The sequence below is a fragment of the Protopterus annectens genome, chromosome 2.part0 (genome assembly GCF_019279795.1).
Source record: "Protopterus annectens isolate FY-2018-M chromosome 2.part0, PAN1.0, whole genome shotgun sequence".
NCBI lineage: Eukaryota > Metazoa > Chordata > Ceratodontiformes > Protopteridae > Protopterus > Protopterus annectens.
In genome coordinates, this window is record NC_056728.1 from 1,338,240,178 (window position 1) to 1,338,267,494 (window position 27,317).

A 27,317-nucleotide genomic window follows, 5' to 3' on the forward strand; every position below is an offset into this window, starting at 1 on the left:
AATATAAGAGAAGAGAAGACTTGTATAATAGAGTGAAGAGGGTTAATTTGACATGTGGAGAAAATAAATAAAGGGAGGGACAGAGTATAGCCTCATTAAAGATGAGGCCATGCTGACAATTAGGTCAAACAGCTTATAGGTGCGAAAAACGGTCATAGAGAATGCATGATGAGACTTGGGTAGTGGTGTTTGTTAAACAAAATAGGTCCGACAACAAGTTAGTATGAGTATTACAAATAGTATTACAAACAAGTTAAAGGTGTTGCTATGGAGGCCTGCTCTGCCCTCATTTTTACTAATCTGGTGCTTTATTACTGGGAGAAGAAATATAGTTTGAAATCCCCCTATGCCCTATTTTGATATTATTATACACATTTTTGGTTGATATTTGTATATTATTGAAGGGTATTGTGCAGAGTTTAAAAGAATTTTTAAATACATTGGATGTGTGACTACTTTTTTGAAGTTTACTTAATCCTTATTCTACAGAAAGTATTAATTATTTAGATATTACCCTTTACAAGAGTTGTGAAAGGCGTAGGTTTCACTCCAAGGTGTTTCATAAAGACACCTTTTTAAATTCTTATTTACATTATTTAAGTGAACACTTAAATATAAAGGAGCAGATGATTAGAGCAGCCAGAATGACTTCACAATATGACATTTTTATGAATGAAATTATTTTATAAAACAGTTATTTGTGGAAAGCAGTTACACCTTGGACTTAATTAACTAGTTAGCATTTGAAATTATTAATGCTCAGTACACTATGTTTTCACCTTTTATTGGGGGTGAGGTTAATGTCCACTCAGTTGTTAACAGGGTTGATGCTCTCCCTGAGAAGGCATTCATATATACTTTTAATTCTTATTCTAAAGACGTAGAGAAGATTGTAAATAAATATTGGAGGGGGGTTAACCCACATTCCCAAACTGAAGAAAGGTATTACCGAAGCGCCAGTGTTTTCATGGGAAAGAAGGAGAAATTTAAAGGAGATATTAGAAAACCAGTTTGAAAGTACCAGTTCCTTAAGAAGTAACAAAAAATGTGGGTCTTTTAATGGATTTCACTATTAGATCTACTGGGAATTTTAATTGCAATACCAAGGGGGGGTTGTTTAGTTTTATGTACAGCTTGTACCAGTTTCCACAAAGGCAAAACTGAGACAATTCTGAGGAAACATATCTATGAGCATATGTATGATGCATCACATGCTAGAACATGTCCTCTAAGCAAGTTCCATTTTTTAGTGCTGGAACAGGTATCTATTAGTCCCAGAGGAGGTCTCTGGGAGTCAAGAGTTGAATATAAAGAACTTCTGTAGCAACCCAAACTAGATGCAGGTAAATTCCCAGGCTTAAATTAAAATATTTCTCTCTCCAGTGTGCTAAAATTCCAGCTGCAAAGCTTTGAAGTTGATCATTATTTATTAATATAATGTATTAATATTAAATACTTTAACTGTATGATATACATTTATTCTGAAAGTTATTTAAATATTAGGAATTTTGGGCACAGGTATAACTGTATTAGAATAAAATCTAGTCAGGTATGGATGTATTATAATAAAATCATTTTATTTTGTTAAATTTTAACTTTTATAATTTAGGTCTAGCAATGTTTTTTCATGTTTTTCACACACACACACACATACACACACACACACACACACACACACACACACACACACACACACACACACACACACACACACACACACACACACACACTATACATATATATAGTTACACTTCATAATCTCGAAATCCCGAATTTTAGTAACCCGAGACCATGAAGGCGAAAACCAGAATGCTGAAAGTGCATAAGAGCGAATTCAAATATCTCAAATCTGTGCTTATGCATTTCCGGTACATTGTGTGTAGTGTTATGGTGCCTGAGATTGCAGTTGAGTGAGTGCTTGTGTGTGTTTTTATACATTGTATGTGTGGGTAAGGGTAGGGAGATGTAAGTGTGAGTGTGAGTGTTGGATTCATTGGTGTTTGTGTATGTGTGATGTTTATTTGTGTGCGAGCGAGTGGAGGACAGCGTGGTGTGAGTTTTTTTTTATGTTATGTGTGACCTCAGAGTTGGTATATATATAAGTAGGGGGTTGCAGGGGTGCTTGTCCCCCTGCTTATATGTAGTATAGGGTTGTGTGGTTTGTGTGCTGTGGGTGGAATGGTGTGTGTGTTATGTGGTGTATGGTGTATGTATGTTAGTGATTGTGTGATTCGGGATTGTGGATTTCGGTATTGTGAATGGCTCATCTTTATAGTCTCGCATATTTTTTTTCTTACATTTTACATTTTTTATATATTTTTATACAGATGTATGTCCTTTGTATTGAAGCCTATTCCCATTGAGTTTTTATTAATTATTTACAAGATGATGAAGTTGATTGGTTCCAGGTTTACTTACAGGTTATTTAAGTGCTGGTTACATGCATTTAGTCAGTTCTGATGAAGTCTGTTTTTTATCAGATGAAAGCACTTAACTCATAATTATTTTTTGACTTGTTTTGTTTATTAAAGTTATATTCACATTCCCTCTGTCCACTTGATGGGCTTTTGCATTTTTAGTTCTTTGTTTTACACACGAGTGGTTTCGTGTGTAATGGTGTTTTTTTTATATTTGAGCATGTGACAGTGACAACCATTACAGAGATGAGGAGTTAGTAATATGACAACAGGTGAAGATAAAGTAAGCAGGAAGTGTGAAAAGCAGCAAATGAGAAAAAAATTAAGGGTTTAGCAAAAGGGGCAGTGAGAAGAAAAGAGAGGTACTGCAAGAAATGAAGCAAGTATATAGATACGCAGTGAAGGTTACAGAGAGAGAGAGAGAGAAAGACAGAGAGAGAGAGAGAGAGAGAGAGAGGAAGAAGTCAATATTTTACTTGACATAAGGGTGTTAATAGAAGGGAAGGAATACCCTCTTTTATTTAAAGGAGTTGGAGATAAGGCCAGGTGATATAATATGAATGGTGAAACGGAGTTAGAACAGATGATATGAGGCAAGTTATTACATTCTGGAAAAATAAAATTAAGTAAAAGGAGGCAACTTTAGTAGGACAGGCAAAGAACAGAAGGAGAGAGAGAGAGAGAGAGACAGAGACAGAGACAGAGAGGGGAAGATACCAGGGAAGATAATAGTATGAATGTATAAGCATATACAGCAGAAAAAAGTAAGCAAGAGTAAGAGCATCACTATGACCTAGAACTATGTGGAAATCACAGAGGTTATGGTGAGCTTCCTCTCCGAAATGTAAAGTAGTGGAAGGGAAATGAGGAGAAGTGGGAGTAAGTGAGGACAGAGCAGTAAGGAGACAATAAATAATATTTAAGGAAGAGCACATCTGGATAGAGAGACTGAAAGGAATGCGGTTTTGTACATGAAAAAAGGAATAAAGGTGGGGATGATTGGACTGGATTGATTCTGAGTAGAGTTTTTGCAAGCTGGAGGGGTTGTAGAGGAGTGATTATGTAATATTAAGTAGAAGTGTATAGAAAATGAGGAAAGAAGGGAATACCATATAATATGGAGAAGGTATGACTGGTCACCTACATAAAAGGAAATGGAACTGGAGTGTCCACTGAATTTGTGGCCTGCATTATTAATAAATATTGATGCAAAAACATTGATAAGGGTGTTGACAGGTACAGTCAGGCAGGAAAGGCTGTTAGGGACATTGTTTCAGAAGGAAAAGGTATGCTTTGTAAAGAGAAAATATTATTGGATAACGGGTGCTCAGTAGCTATTTTTAAGAAGAAGCAAAGAAGGAAGGAATAGGAGAGGCATAGGAGTTATTTTTATTTATTTATTTAATTTTTAGTAAGAACATATGTGATTCAGTGGAATGGGAGTTTTATTTTTAGTCACGAACAAGGCCAAGACACAATAATACTTACAAAGCCATTTCTCTGTTACATTGGAAGAATAAGAATTAACAAATATATGGTTCTGAAACCTTCTGAAAAATTCTGAAGGTGGCTAAGGACACTGTATTTTAAACCAAAATTACTGGATCTAGTAAATGAGGATGTAAGAAAGTAACAAACAGCAATTATGGTGAGTTGTACAACACAGGTAGGAGATATTGTGATGAACAGATCCAGAAGTCATGAACATTGTCAGAGCGGATTCCTTTCAGTGTGTTAATCACAGATAATATAAGCTGTGAGGCATCTACCATTGTATCTTTAAAGTGCTAGAAATTACATACATACGTTTCCCCTCTTCTCTGTTACTAGCCATGCTGTGGGCAAAAAAGGCAGACAGGTATGTAGAAAAACTGTAAGAGGAATAAAAATATGGGCTACGATAAGGAATTAATCTGGTAAAATGTGAGAAGGAAGTGTGGAGATTCTGGAAATTATTGTACTAGGGCAAGGGATAGACACAGGAGACTAGTAGACAGTAAGAGTGATACTAATATTGATAAGTAAGAGAAAGAGCAATGTATGTTAAAACAGGATATGGGAAAACAGAGATAGTATAGCAAGTGCAGTAAAAGAGAATCTCAGGACAGTAATGGAAGTGCAATGAGATGAAAATGTGATGGGCTATCAGTGAAAAGTGAAAAGCAAGTGAAATAAAATCTTCGAGTATTATGGACTGAGGAAAAGATGGATATGAGGAAAGCAAGAGGAAGTGTAAGGATGTAATTTAGAGAAAGGGACTGAATGGTAAAATTATGTCTAGCAACATATTTGGCAGCATGTTTGTTGTATTAATTAATGTGGGACCAGCACCTCTAATGAGGGGTTGTGCTCTGTATGGATGAATGCTGACATGGTCTGCATTCCTCCCTACTATTTTCCATACCTTCTTGAGAAGCACTTGTAGTGTAATGTGATATGTCCCATGTGTCTGGTCAATACCCCATCCTCTGACCCTTCCTAAACTGACTATTACTTGAGTTTGGCAAGTCCTCATTAGTGTAGAAATGGAAGCAGATATGGATGACTGTTGTAACACCATACTATGGATCAATGTGATCATGGCATTATCCCTACTCTCTGCCATTTACACATAATGCTGAAAATCCTCATGTACACTCTGGAGTACTTTGATCATTTCTAGCTGACTCTCTGAACCTTAACAGTGTTACTGTGCATTCTTCATTTGGGTAGCCAATGCTTTAAGTGTTTCCAGGAACAGCTGTGAGATATGCTTGTGACTGGGACTCCTTTGTAAAGGTGTCACTGTGGACACTGTTACTTTTGAATTTCTACCATCATCTAGAAAGTATTCTTGTGGGTTTTGAGATACTAGCATTGGGGTTTCTCCTTGTACAACATGCAGTGTAATATCACCCTGTACTTGACTTTGTGATCCAGTGTTACTTCTTACAACATTACTAATATATTGTGGGATGAGAGATCCTGCCATTAACTTGGCAAGTGTGTGTTACTTTCCTCAGGTTGTCTCATAAATATACCTATGTTATCATCATATTCATCATCAATATAACTATGTAATCATCATATCCATCATCAATGTAACTATGTCATCATCATCATATTCATCATCAATATAACTATGCTATCATCATATTCATCAATATAACTATGTTATCATCATCATATTCATCATCAATATAACTATGTTTTCATCATATTCATCATTAATATAACTATGTTACCATCATCATATTCATCATCAATATAACTGTTATCATCATATTTATCATCAATATAACTATGTTATCATCATCATATTCATCATCAGCCATCCTGCTGGTGATATCCTCTAAATATACTGGTATAGTGAAACTGTCTGTTTCTGCTGCTAATCCTATAAATAATCAATTGATTACATTACTACTCAGATATACTACTCAGATACTGCAGTATGCTACTGTATGCTGTGTACACTGGTTGTAAGGTCACTTATCATGCAGAGTGTATTCAACATCATTATATGCAGAACTGGAGGATTCACCTGTTAATAGTAATTGTCCCATGTTATATGTAATTATTCTATTTTAGTATTCAGTTCAGTATATGAATATGTTACTGTTATCAAAACAACCTTTCTGAGCACATCTGCTGATGCTGCAAATGTCGGTAATAGTCATTGTCCATACCACGTCTGACCATACCAGCACAATCACCATCTCTGTCACACTCAACCCCGTGAATGGAGAGGAGGTATTCTTCATTGGGTGTTAAAGAGATAAGTGTAGGAGGCTTCCAGTACCAATAAACTCAATTGCATTCTGCCTTGCCTTCACTCTGGCACGCCCAATCATATCACTGGACATCTTCTTGCACTGTGCTGTTGTGCAGTTCATTCCACCAACAGCATTTATATCCACAACCACTTGGTTCCAGGCTTTTGTCCTCTCAGCTTGTTTTGGGCCTCCTTTTCCAAAAAGGCATTAGCCATAAGGGCTGCCATAAGAATGCGGTTCTCCTCATGGGAACATTTGTCCTTTCTCTGTCTGCATCCCATTTGCTGCATCATTAATGTACATAAAACAACATGATAAAGTCATATACTGAAACTTTTAACCCTCCCATCAGCCAAACAACACGGCAATGAAAGCATGCTGGCTTGTATCACAAACAAATCAACAATCTGAGTACAAAACCAGGTTTGGTGACACAACACCCCATATTCATATACACATATGCAAAATCCAAATCCAGCAAGTTAAAGTTGTGCTGTAATAATCTGTGGGGCATCATAAATACATTCATAGCACTATTACAAGCAGTTTAGTAACAGACTTGTATCCTTCACCTTACTACTTTCCTGCAATCATTTTGCCATTTTTTCATTCAGGCATGGTGCTCAGAAATCCCCCGGTAAAGCTGCATGTGTCTTGACACAATACATTCTTGAAAATACTGTATATTGGACATCAGTCACTTCAAAGTACATACTTCTATCCTGTGTAGCATAATCACTAAGTGCCACAAAAATTAATTTCCAAAATATCTTTCACATTGCCATTACAACTACTTGCATATACATTTCCCATGCTGGTGCCATGAATTCCCATTTAAAATTGACACTCATTTCATCCGTATTTATATGAATTATCTGCATCTGAGCATAAGATCAATAAAAGACACACGTCTCAAAGTAAACACTGCATTCTGACATCAATATGACCTGTTTACTAATTTGTAATATTTTTTACAATTTTTGGTTACTTTACAGTTAAACAATACTGCATCCAATACGCAGACGACTCCACTATCATTTGTTCTGCATCCTCCTCTTCAGATCTAATCTCACTAACTCAAACTATGTTTAACACTGTAGAAACATGGTTTACTAGACGGTACCTACTTCTCAATGCTAAAAAAACAAAACTTCTCCTCTTCACCCCCACCACTCGTACATTCCCCACTAAACTTCTCCATCTCCTCTAACAACAACACTGTCATCTCTCCTGACTCCACAACTAAATTACTAGGAATTACCATTGATAACACTCTCTCTTTTGACCAACACATCAATAACACCATAAAATCAGTAAACAGAAAAATAGGATCATTATACCGTATTAAACAATTTCTTACCCCATCTACTAGAGCTACTATTGCTCACTCCCATCTTATATCTACTCTCTTCTACGCCTCTCCTATCTTCACCAACCTTAAGAAAACTAACCTAAACAAACTAGCAACTTGCTATAATAACATTGCCCGCTTTGCCTCTGGTAACCCTTTTAGAACCCATCACTGCCTCAATTTGAAACAATTAGGCTGGCTTGAACTACAAAACTATCTTATGATCTCACAACTTTCTATTGCCCACAAATTACTGTACCAACCTAGTAATACCCCTATACTATCTCAACTGTTACTCCCTTATAACAATCTCACCTCTCTTCGTTCCTCTTGCAAACTCATGACCAAACCTATAAAGGCCCACAACGTAGCTGGTGACTCTCTTTTCATCAATACTGTAGGCAGAATATGGAATTCCCTGTCCAAAGAGTTAACTCTAATCTCATCCTTATCTCTCTTCAAACAACAAATTAAACTGTACTTCCAAAACCACTGGCTTTGTTCCTGTAGTACACCAGGCTAACTTCCCTCTCCCCACCCTCTCTATACCTTTAACCCTTCTTTTCTGCTTAAAACTAGCTTCTACCCTGATTTCTTTTCCCTTATGGTCCTTCTATGCTCTGACCTACATCTACCATCTCTCCCACCCCCTCTTGCTTGTCTTCCTTCCTTTCCTCTCTTCTCTTCTTGCCTCCTGCCTCTTCCCTATTATATTACTCTTTCATATTCCTTCTACTTCTCTTCCCTTCTGAGCCTTAACTCTTATCTATATTGACTGATGCCTTTGCATAACCTTTATTTTAGGAAGATTGCTTTTAAACCAACAGAATATTGTATTTGAGTTTATACTGTTTGAATTCTAAATGTATCTTGATATTATTAACAATTTGATTTATATTTCTATTTTACTGAATGTCTTTATTAACAACTTGTCTGTCTGCCTTATTTTGTTATGTGTGGAGCTTTTCTCCCCGGGCCTCTACTGAAAATGGACATATATCCAGCTAGACTAGCCCGGTAAACAAATGTAAAATAAAATAAAAAATAAAATTTATATCTATATGAATATCACCCCATATGTCTTAACAAAAGACTGAAGGTGGACAGGTTTTAATAAAAGTTCACTCATACATTTATAGACCTAGATAATTTTATCCACATATTCAAACAGTTCAACCCAGTAATACATAAACAGTTGTATGATTTTAGTCTGTAGCTTTGAAAACTCTTGGTATTGTAAACTGCATAGCAACAAACAAGCATGAAATTCCATGAGCTCTTACATTTTCATGTAGTACTTAATACATGCTTAAGGATTAACTTCAGCTAATTTACACTTTTACTGCAAGTGGGCATTTTTTTAAATGGTTTCACATTTACTTATTCAATGCGAATAACTTGAAATTACTGAAGCAGAATATAGGTGTAGTGGCATCTTTCGTGAATAACTGCTACACAAGTGCAAACCTCAGGACTATGAATATCACCTGTAGTTTATTTTAGCCATACTAATCACTTTGCAAGTCTTTAGAAGAAGTAATTAATTTTGATTACTGCTTGGTATAATAATGATTTAATTAGGTCCTACCAGCCTGTTGCTCTTGATGCAGGAAATCAACAAGAACACTTATTACATTCCCACATTCAGAGCATTTTTTAAAGATAGTTTTTTTTTTAATAATTCTTTTACAAAGTAACTTAATGTTTCTACAGTTTAGTGTTCACTGGCATAAAGATGCCACAAAAACAAATGTTTAGCTCAGTCATTGATATATGATCTTTAAATGCTATTGTCAACTGAACAACATAAAATAAAATGTTTGTCAACAGTGTTAAAAACAGAACCTAGTACTTTGGGCTTTAAAAAGTTATTTTTAACAAGAAACATCTTTATTAAACCATCACTTACAACATAGGCAATCATGCATTTATATAAATGAAAACAATACACACCAACACAATCCTAGTTGCAAGCATTTTATATCACAAACCATACTGACATACTCCCAGTTGCAAATATTATACATCACTTATAATCTACCCAATTATTTTCAACCAAACATTACATAGCTTTTTGTCATTAAAGTCCTGCCTCCTTTTAAACCTCATTCCTCCCTTGTATGTATTTTTCCCACAGTTCCCATTTTCCCTATGTAGTTTGCTCCTACCCTTTCCTAAAGATCTCAGTTCCAGTTGTTTTAACTCCATTACTTTATTCAGTACTCAAAAGATTGATGGTGAAGTGTAATAAATACAGATACATAATGTAAAGATGTTATAATGTATGCACATTTGTGAGTATTGCTGGACTTGTAAGTTTCAAGGACCATATAAATGACATCTGTGATGGCTGTTACAAATTAAAGAGAAGCGTATTAAGATATGTTAAATCTGGAAATCATAAGAATACTGCGCCTCTGTATTGTACTTTTTTCAGTTCTAAATTGGAGTGTAGTAATACATTACAGGCATCAGCCAATAACAATTCTGAAACTAAAACACATTAAGAAGCTAATAACTTTGATAACAGATGGAAAAGAGTGTCTTAATTATCAGCAGACATTACAGTGCTTAGCTCATGTTTCCTTGAATTGCAGATGTATGACAGTGGACTTGATCTATGTGTACAAGTCTGTTGATGATGACTTTTGTTGGTATGCCTAAGACTAACTAAAGAAGACAACATAAAGAGAAAAAAATAATTAGAACATTAAGCAGAAACAACAAAGTAACAATGTGGTTCTCTTACAGAATTGCAGAAGAATGGAATATATTACATGCAAAAAATTAAGCTAAGTAGAGATGCATGTTTATTTAAAGAAGGGATATAAAATCATCTTGCAATAGGCACTAAAAAATGCATTAGACAAATGAAGTAGACAATAATCTAGGCCTATATGTGATATATCTATGACACCCCAATAGTTCACTATGTATCCATGAGCGCAGATAACTTTGTATGTATTATGGCAGAGATGCAATTCAGTCTTTGTAATTTTTAACCTTTAAGGTAATGCATATAGGATATGTGAGTCATGTGTAAGGTTCTTCCTGGGTAAGGCAGCAGAATAAACATGTTGACTGTGTACTACCTCTGATTCATTTCCTAGCTGCTTGCATCTTGAATTTGCCATGTAGGGCTTTTCTTACTTATCTGATGTTTTTTACCGTCAAGAGAATTGCAGTAAGGAGCAAGAGGATTGTCTGGGTGATTTGTGCAACCAATAAATGTGATAAAATACAAATTATTATAATCAACCCTCAGCACAGTGTGATGGTCCCAAAATCCTAGATATTTGCAACTAAGCAACATTGTGGCTGCTGGAGAAGAATTAAAAAATATTTCTAAATGCTTCATTAAATTCATGACATGCTCCTCTGCAGTTAGCCTATTGTTTTGCTGCAGGAAGGGGCTATCTCTTGAGATATATAATTGTTAGAAAGTACCAAGCAATGTCCTTTTCCTTGATCTGTAAATGTATTGCATTGGGCTAAGGTATAACAACCAGCTAAATGTAAAGGATTTGAACTGCTTCCGTAAAATGCAGTGTAATATAACTGACAAAAAGGAATTATTTGCTCACTAGAAAACATACATTGTTGTTGAAAGAGCAATCAGCTCTTACTATAAGTGAAAAGCAGCAACAAGACCACAAGGCTTTAATTTTACCACAGTCAGCACAACATAAATCGTATAAAATGGCACATATGTTTCCTGAATATATATGACGATCTAAAATTGTCTAATGTAGTTAAATGAACAGCAGATCCAATTAAGATTAGACTACATCTGGAGAACATGGTAAATCAAGGAAAGGAAGTAGGTTTTAATTAAATTACTTAAAGGCATTATGAATAAAAGCAGAGGTGACTAGTGCTCATTTTCTTTTATAAAGTAATCAGCAGAGATTAAATAATCACTGAAAACAATTTCATTTTAACTTGGTTTCTGGCTGGTCTGTTACATTTCAGTCAGTGCAGATAATCAGTCGAAACATTTATTTCTGTATAAAGGCTATCAGAGACAGAACAATATAAGAGAAAAGGGGCTTAAAGACAGTCTTTATAGTTCAGCTCATACTGCTTTAAGGCATGATTAATCATATTAGTCATGTGTGGCTAGAAATGGCACATTCTGAAATATTGCATTCATCGAGAATCCATGGTGTAAAGCAACTGATTAATAATGGCTAGTCAGAAAGGAGCTATAACATTCTTCCAGCACTGTTACCAAGTGTCCCACATCCATGCCAGTTTTACAGTCTATTACAACCCCTCCAGACTTACGTTAACCTGCAGAGGTCAGTCACGGAACACAAGGGCATTCTGGGCTCTCAGCTATCTAGATCCATTGGGGTGATTTTTGGTTATACCCTACCCACTCCACTCTCCCATACAATGACATTATGTCCAAGAGGCAGGTATGCAATGAGGATATTGCTGCATATTACCCCATGTCTATAGGTGCTTAGACATTGTCCAATCTATCTTCACTGTGAACCACACCTCCTATTGTGTGACATCTATAGTCTCCACCAGGGATCACTGCAAGTGATGCCCACATCACTGCCAGTGATGCCCACATCACTGCCCTCCTCCCAGGATGGTAATGCCCATCTCTCCTTACCACTCCAAGAGTCGCTAAAGCCACTAATCAAACCTGGGTCATCTAGGCTGGCATCAGGGCTTTCTACCTGTATGCTATGTGAGTGCCTAGAAGAAAGAACATGTGATTGCCTGATTTCTAACCTAACTGAGTCACTACCTCTACTATCTATTTGCAATATTCACCTTTGAATGTTCATTTTGCAGATGAATATTGAACATTTCTCAAATATATATGACTATAACAACTATCAATTTACTGACGGTAGCTGGGTAAGATATGCTACAGTGAGAAAGTATGATTATATATGTCATTGCTCCTCACATGACAACATGTGTAATATGCGGTACATGTGTAGTATCCTGCTCTGCTATCTTCCACAGTGCTACCTTGTCACTGTAATCCTAACACCTCCATGTTTTCTCCAATACTGAAAACAATTCTATAAAAATCTGCTTTTGAACTGAAAACTAAATTTCATATATATAGGGCCTACCTAAAAACTGATCTGCAAAATTTTTCTGGAAAGAAATATTGAGGGGACATGTAATACAACATTCTGCAGAAATGAGAAAGAGACATTGTACTACTGTGATGGCATTGATGGTGTCCTGACAAGGTGTGTGTGTGTGTGTGTGTGTGTGTGTGTGTGTGTGTGTGTGTGTGTGTGTGTGTGTGTGTGTAATAAGTTCAATAATAAAGCTGTATATCTGTCTAAATGAGGTGACAAAAATCTTCCCCACACAAGAAAACTAAGACATACCTTTTTAAGAAGAACTTGCATAACGTTCTACAGCACTGCAAAAAAGTTATAAATAAAGACTGAGAGAGACGATTCATTTATTTATTTATCCTTTGATGACCAGTTTAATCCAAGTAGGCTGATGGCCTATTTTCAGGGTAATGAAATGATTAAATTCTAATTAAAATGCTACATTATTAAAAGTGTATAGTTTTATAAGCTTAACAGAATTGATCTAACTTCACAAACAAGAATTATTTTCCTCTTCCTAGTATAAAGGCTGTATGAAAAATCAGCACCCTGCATTCTAAGATCAATTCCAACTCTTTCCACCAACCTACAGTTGCCCCTGTCTAGACTCAAATTCCCTGAACACACCTTAGCACTCACGGTCTGGTCTTTCATTCTATTGAACTTAAAATCCACGTCATCCTTTCCTAAGTTTCACTAAGAATTAAAATCCTTTGCATATACACATTTAATATAAATGTTTCCAGGATAATGCAGTCAGTTAAATATCCTATACCTCTTACCCACCTTACTGCATTCAACTAACTTAATGTGGTTCTGAGGCTAACTTAATATCATCAATTTCTCTCTCACCCCTACCCCTATGTATTTTTTCTTTCCCCCCTTTCATTCTTTTTTTTTTTAACTTATAACTTTGTTATACAAGTTATGTAGTTTGCATGGAATCTCTCAGTCCAGTTTATTTTGCTGTTTAGCAGTTTTGTTCATTGTGTATTTTACAGCAGTTATATATTGTGCAAATGTATATATTTTTTTGTTTTGCTACTCTTTCTGTCTCATTTACAGTTTGAACTCACACAACCTTGGTGAAAGCGGAGAAGATAGAATTGTATAAAGTCAACTGTCCATCTTCTGTATAGTTGTACAACCTACACAGAATAAAAGAAACAAAAAAAAAAAGCCTAAGTGCAGTCAATTACTAAACGGTAAAATGCCTCTTCAACAAAGAGGGCATAATATGGACAACAGAACTTGATAAATCAGCAATTGACAACTCAGATTACTGTTAAGTGTCCTGTTTCTGGTGTATGTGAGGTACTGGTATTCCATTTGATAAATATCATTAACCTTATGATCTACACAAGTATCTATCGCACTTGTAGGACTAACATGTATTCTGTAGATTCAAAGTGCATAATAGTACAGGAAAACATGAAAATTATAAATTAAAAAATGTTGATAAATAGGACAAATGATAGTTCAGGGGTGGTATCAGCAGAGACCTAGCAGAAAGAGGAGCACAGAGACTTTCTGGGCTTCCTATTGAAATGTCGGCACTGAAAATGCTGAGTGCTGATAAGCCAGAAAAAAAAAAAAAATGAAAACACTTGAAAAGAGCAGATCTTGGAAATCATTCTTCTCCTTAAAACTTATTTTTTTGAAGGTGGGCCTCCCACACCCCTAACCTTATATATACTAACTCCAAGATTGCCATATCTCAAAGAAAAGGGAATATTCTGAGAAATGGCATCTTGTACTTAGTATAAGTAAGTCTGATCTTTCAGCCATTCAGTCTCCACATTTTGGGACTCACTCTAGTGCATCCCAGCATTTCAAATGGTTACCAATTTCCAATTTTCTGTGCTAATGGAAATGAGTAATAGCATGAAATAGCATTCTGAAGTCAATAGGCATGAATGGACTGCTTTGAATAGGAGAAATGGATCCCCTTTGTTTTTGTAGCAGCATAAAGCATTGTCTCTGCTTCAGCAGTTAATACATCCAGCATAAATGGCTTCAACTAATCCCATAAGAAATAGGCACTATAATCAAATGCAATTTATATAGTTCAGGTGACAGGGATGACCATTAGAACAATAAAGCCAGCAGAGGGCCGGGCACATGGTTTCTTACTGTTGTGTATGGTGGCCAGGACTGTGGAATATAATTCAGGATGCAGGAGCAGAAAAACAGAGAAAATTGAGAAGTTCTATTGTAAGGAGACATCATCTGTCTTTGAACAGCCAGTACAACAGCTGGGGCCTGAAATGATCACTTAAAAGAGGGACATCAGCAGTCCAGGTGGGAGCGGTAGCACAGAGGGTTTTGTTGCTCAAGGAACTGGTCAATAAGCCAGTGCCAGAACATAAAGGAATAAAGTCCTTAGTACAGCCCAGGCAACCTGGGTTCAATTAGCAGGTCGAGTGTCTGATGTGCTAGTGGGGTGGGATGAGTGTACCTTATCCTATGGGTGGGTGTTCATTGAAGATGTTCCCTGAGGGAAGGTATGGTTCACAGATTGGAGTAGCCCTCAGATGTATGTTGAGAAATGTAGGGAGGAACAGGGAAACAAAGGTGGGTCATAACCCCCCCCCCCATTGAACAACAGAAGCAGTTTTATTTATTTTTTAACATTTGTTTACCAGGAAGCTCTGACTGGGATAGTGTAATGCCCCATTTCAGTGAGGCTCATGGAGAAAAACTTTACATTGACATAAAATGGTTACAGTTAAATAACAAAGTTATTACAAAACCTAATACAGACAAACAACAGATTAACTAAGTAAAAATTCAAATTTATCCGTGTAAATTTATACATACAGAGTGTAAATGTTTGGACATATGAGTTAATACATACAGAGTCCAAATATTTGGACAAAAATAGCAAGTTAACAAAAAGACTATTGTTCACAGTGAAAGAATTCCCAGTTACAGTTCACAGGGATGATGTAATACATACAGAGTGCACCTTTGATACAGAGGAGACTAGATAACATAGCCTTGGCAGAGTTATATTTGTCCTTTATCTAAGGGTGGACTAGTTTAGACTGGGGAAGTGCAGGAGCAGAGCCAAGTCTTATTTAAGTTGTCTTTTAATTGGTGTTTGAAGTTAGAGAGTTTAGAGGTAGATCTAATATGCCGAGGTATAGAATTCCATTTTTTTAGCAAATGAGTATAAGTACAGGGCTTGTCAAAGAATTTGTGGGGTGGATATATGGTGAGAAGGTATTGCTCATTAGAATGAAGTGATCTGTTAGGGTGGTAGGAATGGGAACTAGGACTAAAAGTAAGACTTTTTTTGTTTTTTGAATAATATTCTGTGTGGAAATAAGCTGTATATAATCTAAATGGTGAGACAGTTTGAGCTAGTTCAGTGCTTTAAGGGTAGTACAGTTGTGGCTGTGGTATTGTTTGTTGGTGGCAGATTTTGCAGCCTTATTATAACATGCCTCCAGCTTATTTTTTACTGTAGTCTGAAGGTTGGTTAGGATGGGTGCACAATATAAGAGAGATGGGAGAAGGTAGGTAGTGCCAGGAGTGGTTTTGGTGGTGCTGCCAAGGAAGTTTTTATTCCTGTAGATCATTCTGAATTTTGGTGAGTCTTTTTATGTTAATTTTAAAATGCATGTCATATTTAAGGTTATCATCTATAATAACTCCAAGAAGTTTTGTGTTGGAGACTACTTCAATTTCAGTGTTGTATAGAGAAACAATTTTGACATTTGTTTTTTTAGACATGAGATTTGGGGAAAAACAGCAGTTACCTTGTGTTTTTTAGGGCTCAGTAGTAGTTGAGCATTATAAAGCCATTTCTCAACTGAGGAAAATGCTTGTTGTGTAATATGGAGGAGTTCAGATAGGTTATTAGATGTACATAGAAGTGTGAAATGTATTTATTTGTTTAACATTTCTTAACTGGGAAAGTCCGACTTGGAACAAAGCCAATTTTCAGCGGAGGCCTGGGGAGAAATGCACCAGATGCATGTCTTTGTAATGTGGGAGGAAACCGGAACACCTGGAGGAAACCCACATGAACACAGGGAGGACATGCAGACTCCACACAGAAGGCACCCCAGCTGAGAATCAAACCAGAATACCTCTTGCTGTGAGGCAACAACGCTACCGCTGCACCACTGCGCCATCAAATAAACAGCCCTTGCAGTTTTTGAACCTAGGACCCTGCACACCATAGTGATAGCAATTTGCCAGTAAGCCATCTGAGATGTATAATCATCAGTAGAGGTATAGAAATTATTGATAAATATATTAAAGAGGACGGGATCAAGACTAGAGCCTTGGGGTACACCACTGGAGATGTGAAGGAAAGTTGCTGGCACAACCACCATGGACTTTAATCCATACTCATTCAGAGAAATGTCCGGGGGAGGAAGGAGGAACAGATAGACACAGTGGATAGCTAAAAAGAAAGAAGCAGTAAGGGTGGAGGAACAGGACAGCAGGAAGCAGTGGTGGATGGCATTCAGGAAACAATAGGATGGCAGATTTGAGCAACTCAATAACACAGGGGAAGAAGGACCACATTAGTTTCAAATACACAAGGAAAGAGCGAAGGCTGGCAAGGCAGCAGATAGAAAAAAGGGAGTGTATAAATCCTCAGTGTTCATTTAAATGGTCAACAGCATGAGATTACATTCAGGAACCAATAACAGAGAAGTAGAGGTCTTTAAATAGCCCAGTAGGAGAATCAGCAGGGCCACATTGACTTTAAGAAGCTCACACAAGAGTGAAAGCAAGCAGAAATGTAGACTAGAAGAGGAACATGCAGCTTGCTATTGCATGAGGAAGTGGCCAGCAGAATTGGAACAACATTAGAAAGCCAGCAGAAGATAAGCAGAGGGTTACAAAAAAGCATCTTCTATGTCTGAGCAGTTTGTAGGCGAGGCAAAGTGCTCAGAGAAGTGGCCAGTAATGTGGGACAGCATAACGGATTTAGTAAAAGAGATACCAATCGTCGACTTCTTTGCTTGAGAGTTTATGTGAGATACAAATGGCTCTAAATAAACTGTAGAAGAACAGTAGGATGATGTGGATTTAAACAGAAAGGCTGACAAGGTAAATGAGCAGAGTAACAGACAACTAACAGTGAGATAGGTGCAGTGCTTCTCAGTGCTCTGGAAAGTGGCTAGTTGTGTGAAACAATATTCAGGTCTCAAAGCAAGAGGAATCAAAGTCTTTAACTAGCCAGTTAGGAAAAGGACATTATCTTCACTTGAGCAGCCAGTAGGAGAAGAGCATAGGGCTTAAACAGCCAATTAAGAGACGAGCAGGAAGCCCAAATGTCTTTAAAGAACCCTCTTGATAGGACTGAGCAGAAGAGAACCATAGATTTGGCAGACAGTGGGGCACTGGTCAGCTTTGTTAGATGGCTAGTACATTATAGAGGAAAGTAGCACAGGGTAGCAGGACAGCACAGTGTAAAAAGGGAAAAAAGAGAAGCGTGGTGCAAAATATTGCAGGGCCATATAAAGGAAAGAAAGGGAGAGACTGGGTAAGTAGACATAGTATGTAGTAGGGGGATGGAAAGGCCAATTAGAGCAAATAATAGCATAAATAATTTAGCAAAGACAGAAACAGAGTAACTAAGGAATTCTAGGTGAAACAACAGATCAGGCTGCTAGAGAAAAATAAACATCGTAATGATCATACAAAGAGGACTGCCAGGCTGATAGACGGGAGGTGGAGTAAACAGATATATGAGGTGTACATGATGACAGATGTGTGAGGTATACATGATGTCAGGAAGGAGCGTAGCTCAGGTAGCTTTAGATGGGTGTGGAAGTGAAGTTTTCAGGTGATTGTATGGGTTGGGGGAAGGATTTCATGCTTCCAGAGGACATTTGGTTGGTTGATCATATAGAATAAGACCTGAAAAGACTAAAGATGAGGAAACAACAGAAATGTGACTGAGACAGCAACATGGAAGGGGATATAAAGACAAAAGGCAAAGGATAGTATAGTAATGACAGATGCAGATGGAGGAACACAGGCAGAAAGGGTAGCAGGCAGGATAGTACAGATAGTTAAGGTAAAAGGAGATAAACAAGGAATGAGGACAAGGAAAAAGATGGAAAGAAGAGAGGGAGCTGCATGCAAGCAGCCAGATAAGGTGTGAGACACAGACAGAAAGAGTGGTGAGTGATGTAACTTAAACAGCATCAAACAGGGTCAAAGAAAAGGGCAACACCAGAAGGAGAGCACGAAACAAATGTAGATGCATAGGTTACTACTAGACAATAGCCCAGTTAAGCCTTTTGACATGTAGTCTCCACAATCCCATGGGTCAGAGGTATAGCTAGGTTGGGGCAAAGGGGGCAGGCACCTGTGTGCACGGTTTTAGGAAGAGTGACCTGCAGGTGCCAGTCTGTTGGTAGTGCTTTATTTGCATTCATTTCTGTACCAGTATTTCTGAAATGTCATCATGGAAATAAGTGCTGATGTTACTTCTGTTGTCAGCACTAAAGCACTTCAGCACTCCATGTGTGAGAGAAGTTGTAGTAAAGCCACTTGTAGAAAGAGGGGTTTCTTTGCTTCTCAGTCGAGGATCACAGACACAGGCCTGGCTTGCTCCTTAAGCAAAGGGTTTCAGATCTCAGAGAATGGACTTTTTTTCTTATCGGATACTAGATGAGTCAGCTATGGTTCTGCAACTGATGCAACTGACTACTTAGTCTCCGTGTCCATAAGGGGTAGAGAAAGCTAGCCCTGGGATAAATTTGTTCTCTTCTACTCAAGTATGAGTTAGATTTGTTTTTTAGATGCTCTGGTTAACAAAGCTCATACCCAAGTTTTTTTTTTTTTTTTTTTTTTAAGTGAGGAGGTAGAAAGAATCAAATCATATACCCTTAGCAACAGGAGGAAGATCATTAAGAGCTTGGATTATTAATCCTTCACATTAATTGCCAGACCTCTATTAATTTCTACTTTTGCTAAGTCACTGCTAGTCAATGTCAGTCATTAGAATTTCATATTTCTCATTGTTCAGAAAATATATGTTGATGCAACATTTGTTGTTGTTCTGTTAACCTTATAAGTGAATTAGAGTTGTCTGACACTTAAGGCTCTGAGCTGTTAATAAACTGCTTCCTGGAGTCAAAAGTGCAGGGTTTAAATCCTTCCACCTCCATTTACCTAGGGTGTTACTGTGAGCAAGTCACTCTGACAACACTCCTAGGGTTATCCCTAAAAGCTTTCTCCATTGGGTTTACCTGGTTAACAAATAGATAAAAAAATGGCATTTAAAATGTATCCATTTTGAGACATTTGTCCTTCCAGCCAAATTATTATTGGCTTTGTCCTGAATTCTTGATCAAAGAAAATGAGAATTATTTTCTTCTGTTCCTTGTAAAATGGGTAGCTTTCTGTCAAATTGTTATGGTTTGCAGTAACTAAATAATGGCGTGCATCTGAGTTTCAAGACTTTGTACCCTTCTGAAAATGCTTGCCTATGCAACTTTCTACATATATAAGAGAAAAAAAAGTAATCTGTTCCTGATTGTCAGGTCTTTATTTATGATTCTTGAGATTGCATGGAGAGGTGCAATTGGTTACACTATATGCTTCTCACATTAGTGAGAAATAAACTGTTTGATCATTATTTATGTATTTCTTCATTCACTTTATCACAAGCAACCTGAATATAAGCAGTTTTACAAAGGGCTGAAATTGACAGTCACTTCTGTTTATGTGTGTGTGTGTGTGTGTGTGTGTGTGTGTGTGTGTGTGTGTGTGTGTGTGTGTGTGTGTGCGTGTGTGTGTGTGTGTGTGTGTGTGTCTTTATGTGTCCTGCATCCCAAAGTAGTTAAGGTATAAAGGAAAGTACTGATAGTGGTAAACAGGGGCTCTATCATATGACTCATATTCTTTCAGTATTATCCTTGGCCTCCTTGTTTTTCTTTTTTTTTTTTTTTCAATAATAAGTCTTTATTCTTTTTCAAATGTTAATACAATACCACAACATATTTACAATATATACATGAATGCTTCCAACAGTTACATAAAGTCATTATACATTAATATAAACTTATAGATGGGTATTAAAGAAAGCGAAAATGAAAATCTAGTATCAATATAAGGCTTATCTATACTAGCCTCCATATTTAGTATGTACTTCCCGGAGAAAAGTGGATAGGAACCTTACGCTAACACAATATTAAAGATTTGCTCCCATATTTTTGTGTTATTTATACTTTTCTTATGATCTTTAATTAGTAATTTATGTGTTAAGATGTGTTTTATCGCTACACTCTTAAAGTTTTTGGCCTCCTTGTTTTTCTGACTGTCTGCGTATTTGGCTGTGAATCAACTGCACAGCATGAAATCTATTATTTTAATGTTAAAATACTAACTACGGATACATTTTTAATTTAACCTGTTTTTTGCAGGAACAAGAGAGTGAATTGCATTATGCTAGGCTACAACAGTTTGTCTGATCCTGTAGTGCAGCTTTTGATTCCCACAGCTTCATTTGTCTAGTGTGTGTCTGACCAAGTCATCTCACCGAAGAATGTTCTTGGGCTGTTCCAGAAGAAGGACACTTGTGTCCAGAAGGCTGTCCGAAGATGTTACAAAATTTTTTACAAAATGTGTCTTCTGAATTCTTGTAGCATTCAGATATCCCCTAAGTAGTTCTTCACTATTTGCTATTTGACTATGAATCCTTTCATATCTGTTGATGTCTAATGCATTTCCAGCTGTATTATCAATAAATATGAGTTTCAATAGAAGAGAAGTTTACTGTTGCTCATTCTGTCTGCTTTCAATGTGAGAGTATTTTGTTTTGTTCATCAAATGGCTGTCATTTTTTTCTTTTGCTTTTAATTTTTAGTAAAAGTTTTAAATTAAATCTAAATCTCTGTAATCATAAAGTAGAAAATAGTATATGTACTGACAAGTTTCAGCAGTATTTTATGGTAACTGTGGAGAGATAGCCAAGTAATGGAATCTTGATATGTTTTTTTGTGTGCGTGTGTGTGTGTGGGGGGGGGGGTTCTGTCCATTTCTCTGCCTAAGGCCCCATTTGACTATGCTTCAGCTCTGCTCTTATTGTTCAGAAATTGCACATGAGTATTCTCCTGATATGTGTGCCCTATAATTTTGTTTTTCTATCTATTAAACCAAGTAAAGCGGCAACCCAAGGGTAGTGTCTGGTTAAGTGACTTACTCAAAGTCACACAGTAGGCAAGTGGTGGTAGAAAGAATCAAACCCTGTACCCTTAACTACAGGAAGCAGCTCACTAAGAGCGTAAAGTCTTAATTTTCTGCAGTAACTGCTAGTCCTTATCTCATGTCTTTATTTTCTGATAAATCATTGTGGGTTAAAAGTTAATAAGGTTTATGATCAGTCGGAAATGCCAGTCATTAGAGGTTTCATAGCTTTTGTTTGTTTAATTGTTCAGAAAATGCATGGTGATGAAAAACTTATTGTTATGTTAATTTTTCAAGTGATTTAGAATAGTCTGCCTTTTATCTATTTCCAGTTTTGCAGAACATCATTGATTTATGTCCTGCCCTTTGTTAACATCTTTTTTTTTCTGGAAAATCATTGAGGATTACTGTCAGTTAATAATGTCTGTCCTTACAGCTTCATGGGTTTTGCTGTTCAGAGAATGTGCAAACATCAATACTTATTATTCTTTTAACATTTTAAGTGATTTGGAATTGCATGCCACTTATGTTAGCAAAGTGCTTCCTGTAATCAAAGGTGCATTTTTTATCCTTTAGCCTCCATTTGCCTACATTGTGACTTTGACTAATTCAACACAGTGCTCCTGGGTCACCCTTGAAAAGGGATACTTTGCCCATTGGGTCCATCTGGTTAACAAGTACATAACATAATATTTAAAAACTGTCTCTTTTTGTCCCTCATTATTTTTGGAGTTGTCCAGAACTCTTGAGCAAAGAAATTACAAAGTATTTCAGTCTGTTTCTTGTGAAACTTGGAACTTTTGGCAAATTGTTGCTGATTGTGGTCACTAAATAATGATAGGCATGTGAGTTTCAGATCATATATCCTTCAGAAAATGCTTGATAATGTTGAGCTTATTTTATCAATTTTCTAACCATATAAGAGAAATACTTAACATCTGTTCTTGATTTTGTGTCCTTGTCTCTGATTCTTGAGCTAAGACATTGAGGGGACAAAGGGGAGTTGCACTGCATTGCTTTGACAGCAGCCAACTGAGATACATTTCTGGGCTATTATTTATGAAATTGTCCATTCAATTGATCTCAAGTAAATATCCAAGGTGTACAGTCATAAGTGTGTGTGTGTGTGTGTGTGTGTGTGTGTGTGTGTGTGTGTGTGTGTGTGTGTGTGTGTGTGTGTGTGTACATACACACACATGTATATGGGCGGGTCAAACATCAAGGTAATAGCAATGTAGTAGGCAGAATAAATTGTAAGTAACTAAGATGAGAAGAAAGGTTGAAGTTCATCACTATGAATTTGTTAATTGAGATAATAAGAGAGAATATGAGAATCATTTGCTGTTTCTTGTGTGTAGGGGAGCCTGGTCTTGTGTAACTTCCTCTCACATCTGTAATGTTTGAAAAGCTGTGTGTGTGTATTACAACTGCTGTATAACTTGCTTTGTCTTATAAATAGTGCAAAACTAAACATTTAAATTGTAACCAAGTGACTGTTCATACAAGAAAAGAGAAACTGGGGCTATGAAAGAACTTTTTGTAAGTATATAATGCCCCAGCATTTAACCATGGTGTGAGCTTCCTTGCTAGCCTTTAGTAAATGGGTCACATTTTACTGATCTGTTCCACACTTAGCAAGATAATATAGTATTTTGCATTTTCAAGATGAAAGGTTGACTATGGCTGTAGCTTCTTTAATTATTTTACTTGTTGGTGTTATTGAATGGTGTGGTATTCATGATGCAACAAGCCTGCTCTTACTTGAATTGTTTGATTGCTTGAAACTAATTGGAGTTGATTTTTTTTGGGGGGGGAGGGATTGCTTAGCTTGCCTATTGGGGCCTTGAATTTTTGCAACTTGTGCTGTTTCTCCTGAGAGTGTCTAATGGTTTAAGAACTGGGCATGTGGTAAAACAAGTATAAAGTAGCATTTTTAACCATGCTGTGAGCTCCCACCCTAGTCATTAGTAAATGTTTCACATGTTGCTTGTTTGCTGCACATTATGAGAGGTGGTACAGTGTTCCATATTTTGAAGAAGGGAAGTTGGTTATGGCTGCAGTTTCTTTAATTGTTTTGCTTTTTGGTGTTATGGATGTTAAGGTAATGTTAAACCATATTAAACTGTCTGAAAATGAAAAAGCCTCAGCTTAAGATTTTAAGATTTTGTAGTTTAATCAGTCATGAAAACTACAAATTCTTAATGTCTTCTGCTGAGACTTGTTCACAGACAGTTATAATGTTTATAAAAAACATAACTGCATCATTTGAAGTACTGCACATCCAAAAAAGTATTCAAATCCTAGAATGTGTTATTGTGACAGAAATTCCCTTTGAATGCTATCCATACCACTCAAATGTCTCTGATTTTTTTTCTAACGTCTGTGATTTTCTGGTAAATAAATCCCTCATGACTACAGTCGCTTAGTAATGCCAGTCATTAGAATTATACACTTATTATTGTTCAAACAGGACATACTAATGAAAAATGTGTTATTCTATTAAAATTTTAAGTGAATTAGAGCAATATTTAAAATTGTTACTAATTGTCACCCCCCCTTATTTCGCCTTTGCCTAGAATCAGAATTCTTGACCAAATAAGTTGAGAGGAATGGTGTTACCAAAAACCTTCAGATCTAAATCAATTCTATTGCTATTATTTTAGCAAACTAGAAATAGAGGACTAGTTGATTCATACTGCTGAAATGGTTAGGTATAATGTTTATCTTTCTTAGTGTTATTTTCCTTGGATGAATCAGATGCATTAAGTGGTTATGGTTATTACACCTCTCCCACATCCTTCCTGAGGTGTCAAAACTGTCATTGTAATCCAGAAGCTGTTAAGTGACCACTTTTGCTTCTACTTCAAGAGGTTTTAATAGACATTTAAACTATTTTCAAATTCAGCAGTATCTACATTTGGAAGATACACATTTAATTTTGAATATTGACAAAATGTTCTGTATTTGTTTAAATGATGTTTCCCTTACAATGCAGCACATAATGCAATTACTCTTGGCTTTCTGTTCTTGAATTTTGGTTAATTTTATCTTAATATTGAGGCACAAATGTCTTTTTATGTGACATTTACCCACCTCACTTTTACTGGCAACTACACCCTTGACTTGTTACACTGTAACACATCAACATTTCATCCAAACCATGATCCTTAAGCATGACAAATTGGTAGTTTATCCATGTTGTAAACATTGCCAAGATTTATATATATTTTTTTGTTCAGAGGGAAATGGTCTTTCATTTTTAACAATGAAGTATGGGTGAGTTGTTACCATGTTGCATGCATTCTGTACTTCAATGGTATGGTGTTTTTGAGATATTTTTTCACATATCCTGTGTGCCCAGCCAGCTAGATAGTGTCCTTATCATGCCCAAGTAAGAATGGGTTATATTCATGCTACAAATTGTACATATATAGAAATTAAGGGATCACCCAGGGAAGAAGGAAGGCGCTACATAAATAGAAAGGGCTTCCACTCTAGTAACTGCCAAGTCATGCGTACTTGTTAAGGGAATCATCTTGGATGTCTGTGCTGGCAACCCAGATAGTTACCATGACTCAAATATCCGGCACACCTCCCAACTGTATTACATGTTCACTAGGGATAATATCCCACAGGGTCATTTACTGGGGGATGCAGGTTATGCACTGGAACTGTGGCTGATGACACCCAACAGAAATGCACTCACACACACACACACACACACACACACACACACACACACACACACACACACACACACACACACACACACACACACACACACACACACACACACACACACACACACACACACACACACACACATACACACTGAAGAATGCCATAATGAGGCACATGGTCAAACCAGAAATATCATAGAGTATGTGTTTGGGCTGCTGAAGTTGTGGTTCCAGTGCCTAGATACATCTGTGTGAGACCTGCAGTAAAATTCATGTATAAAATTCATGTACATGTACTGAAATCTTCACTGTCTCTGGCATGTTTTACAACATCATCCTGAAAAAGCACCTTCAGCAGAATCAAGAAGGGGAATGGACACACATCCCACCACTAATGGGAAGGTCACATAGCCACATGCAGGTGAGGAGACAGAGGGGGATCCAGCAGCTGCTGTGGTTATAGGCAGATGTAGGCATGCTCAATATCTCCGCACATTAGCTGAGTGGCAACACATAGCACACTCACTCACTGCCTAAGAAGCTAAAACCTTCATCCTATACACATACATATAGTAATATTGATGCCAGACAACAGAAGCACCAATGACATGCTGTTGTACACTTTCCATTGAGCTGTCTGGATCCCTGACAGTGGACAGGAACTCCTTATTTGGTGTCAGTGGTGGCACTGTAGCAGCCACCCCCCCATGGTATCCATCCATTTACAGGCTACTGAAGCTTCTCTACTTAGGGTCAATGAAATCATGTCAGTGGCCCTATGGCTCACCTGATCATATGTCCTGCTCTGGCCACCTACTGCATTCACATCAGCAACTATCTGCTGCCAAATTTGTATTCTGCCAGACATATACTCACATCCCCTCTCAAGCAGAAAGGCACCAAGATGCTGAAATGCTTCGCCAATGGCTTCATTTTCAGGGTGACTGAAGGGTGTTTTTGGGGAGGATTGAAGCACCTGGATACCATAGTCCCAGGTGACATAAAACACAAAAGAAGGATGCTACACATAAGTATCACATAAATAAAAGTTCTTTATCGATGTAACACATGAAAGGTAGTATTTCAGTAATACGCATTGGAGAAACATAAAACAGTCAAGATATTTAAATATAAAAAAGGAATTGTGTGGTTGCAGCATATTGCAATCACACACAAAGCAAGGTTGGATCCAAAATAAGGAGAGTAACCATAACAAAATCTTGTTTGTGCCAAAACAGAAATACAACTTTGCTCCCCATTCCCAAAACAGCAGGCAAATGACACATTTTGCTAACAAACCATTGAAATGCTAAAAGTGCTATCAAATAAACTGTTCCTGAAACATGTGCACAGGTTTCCACAGTACATTACATTTTAATAAGTGTGTATGGTCCATCCTAGAAGGCTAACACCCTTGTGTCATTGACTATATAGGACATTTACATTTCACAGAAATAAAAATAGAAGAATGTACAGAGAAAAACAGTTGTAACATTAGCACTAATGAGAGTTAATAAGGCTGTACATCTGAGAAAGTAAAATGCCCTGGCAAACATGGCTATGCTATCACTACACTTCTAAGAAATACATACAGATAAAAGTAGTATTTGCTAATATATATATATATATATATATATATATATATATATATATATATATAAACAGATTTTTCTTACTGACATTTCAGCATAGCATAAAAATGCAAGGATACCTTGTCAAGATCAGTAATCTTCTGTGCAGATAAATCCCAGAATAATATCTTCTTCTGTGTTATCCATATAAACAAGTCTCCTCACCTTCAGGTTCCCTAGCTACATGGTTTCCTTTTTATAGTGTAGATTCAAGGCTGT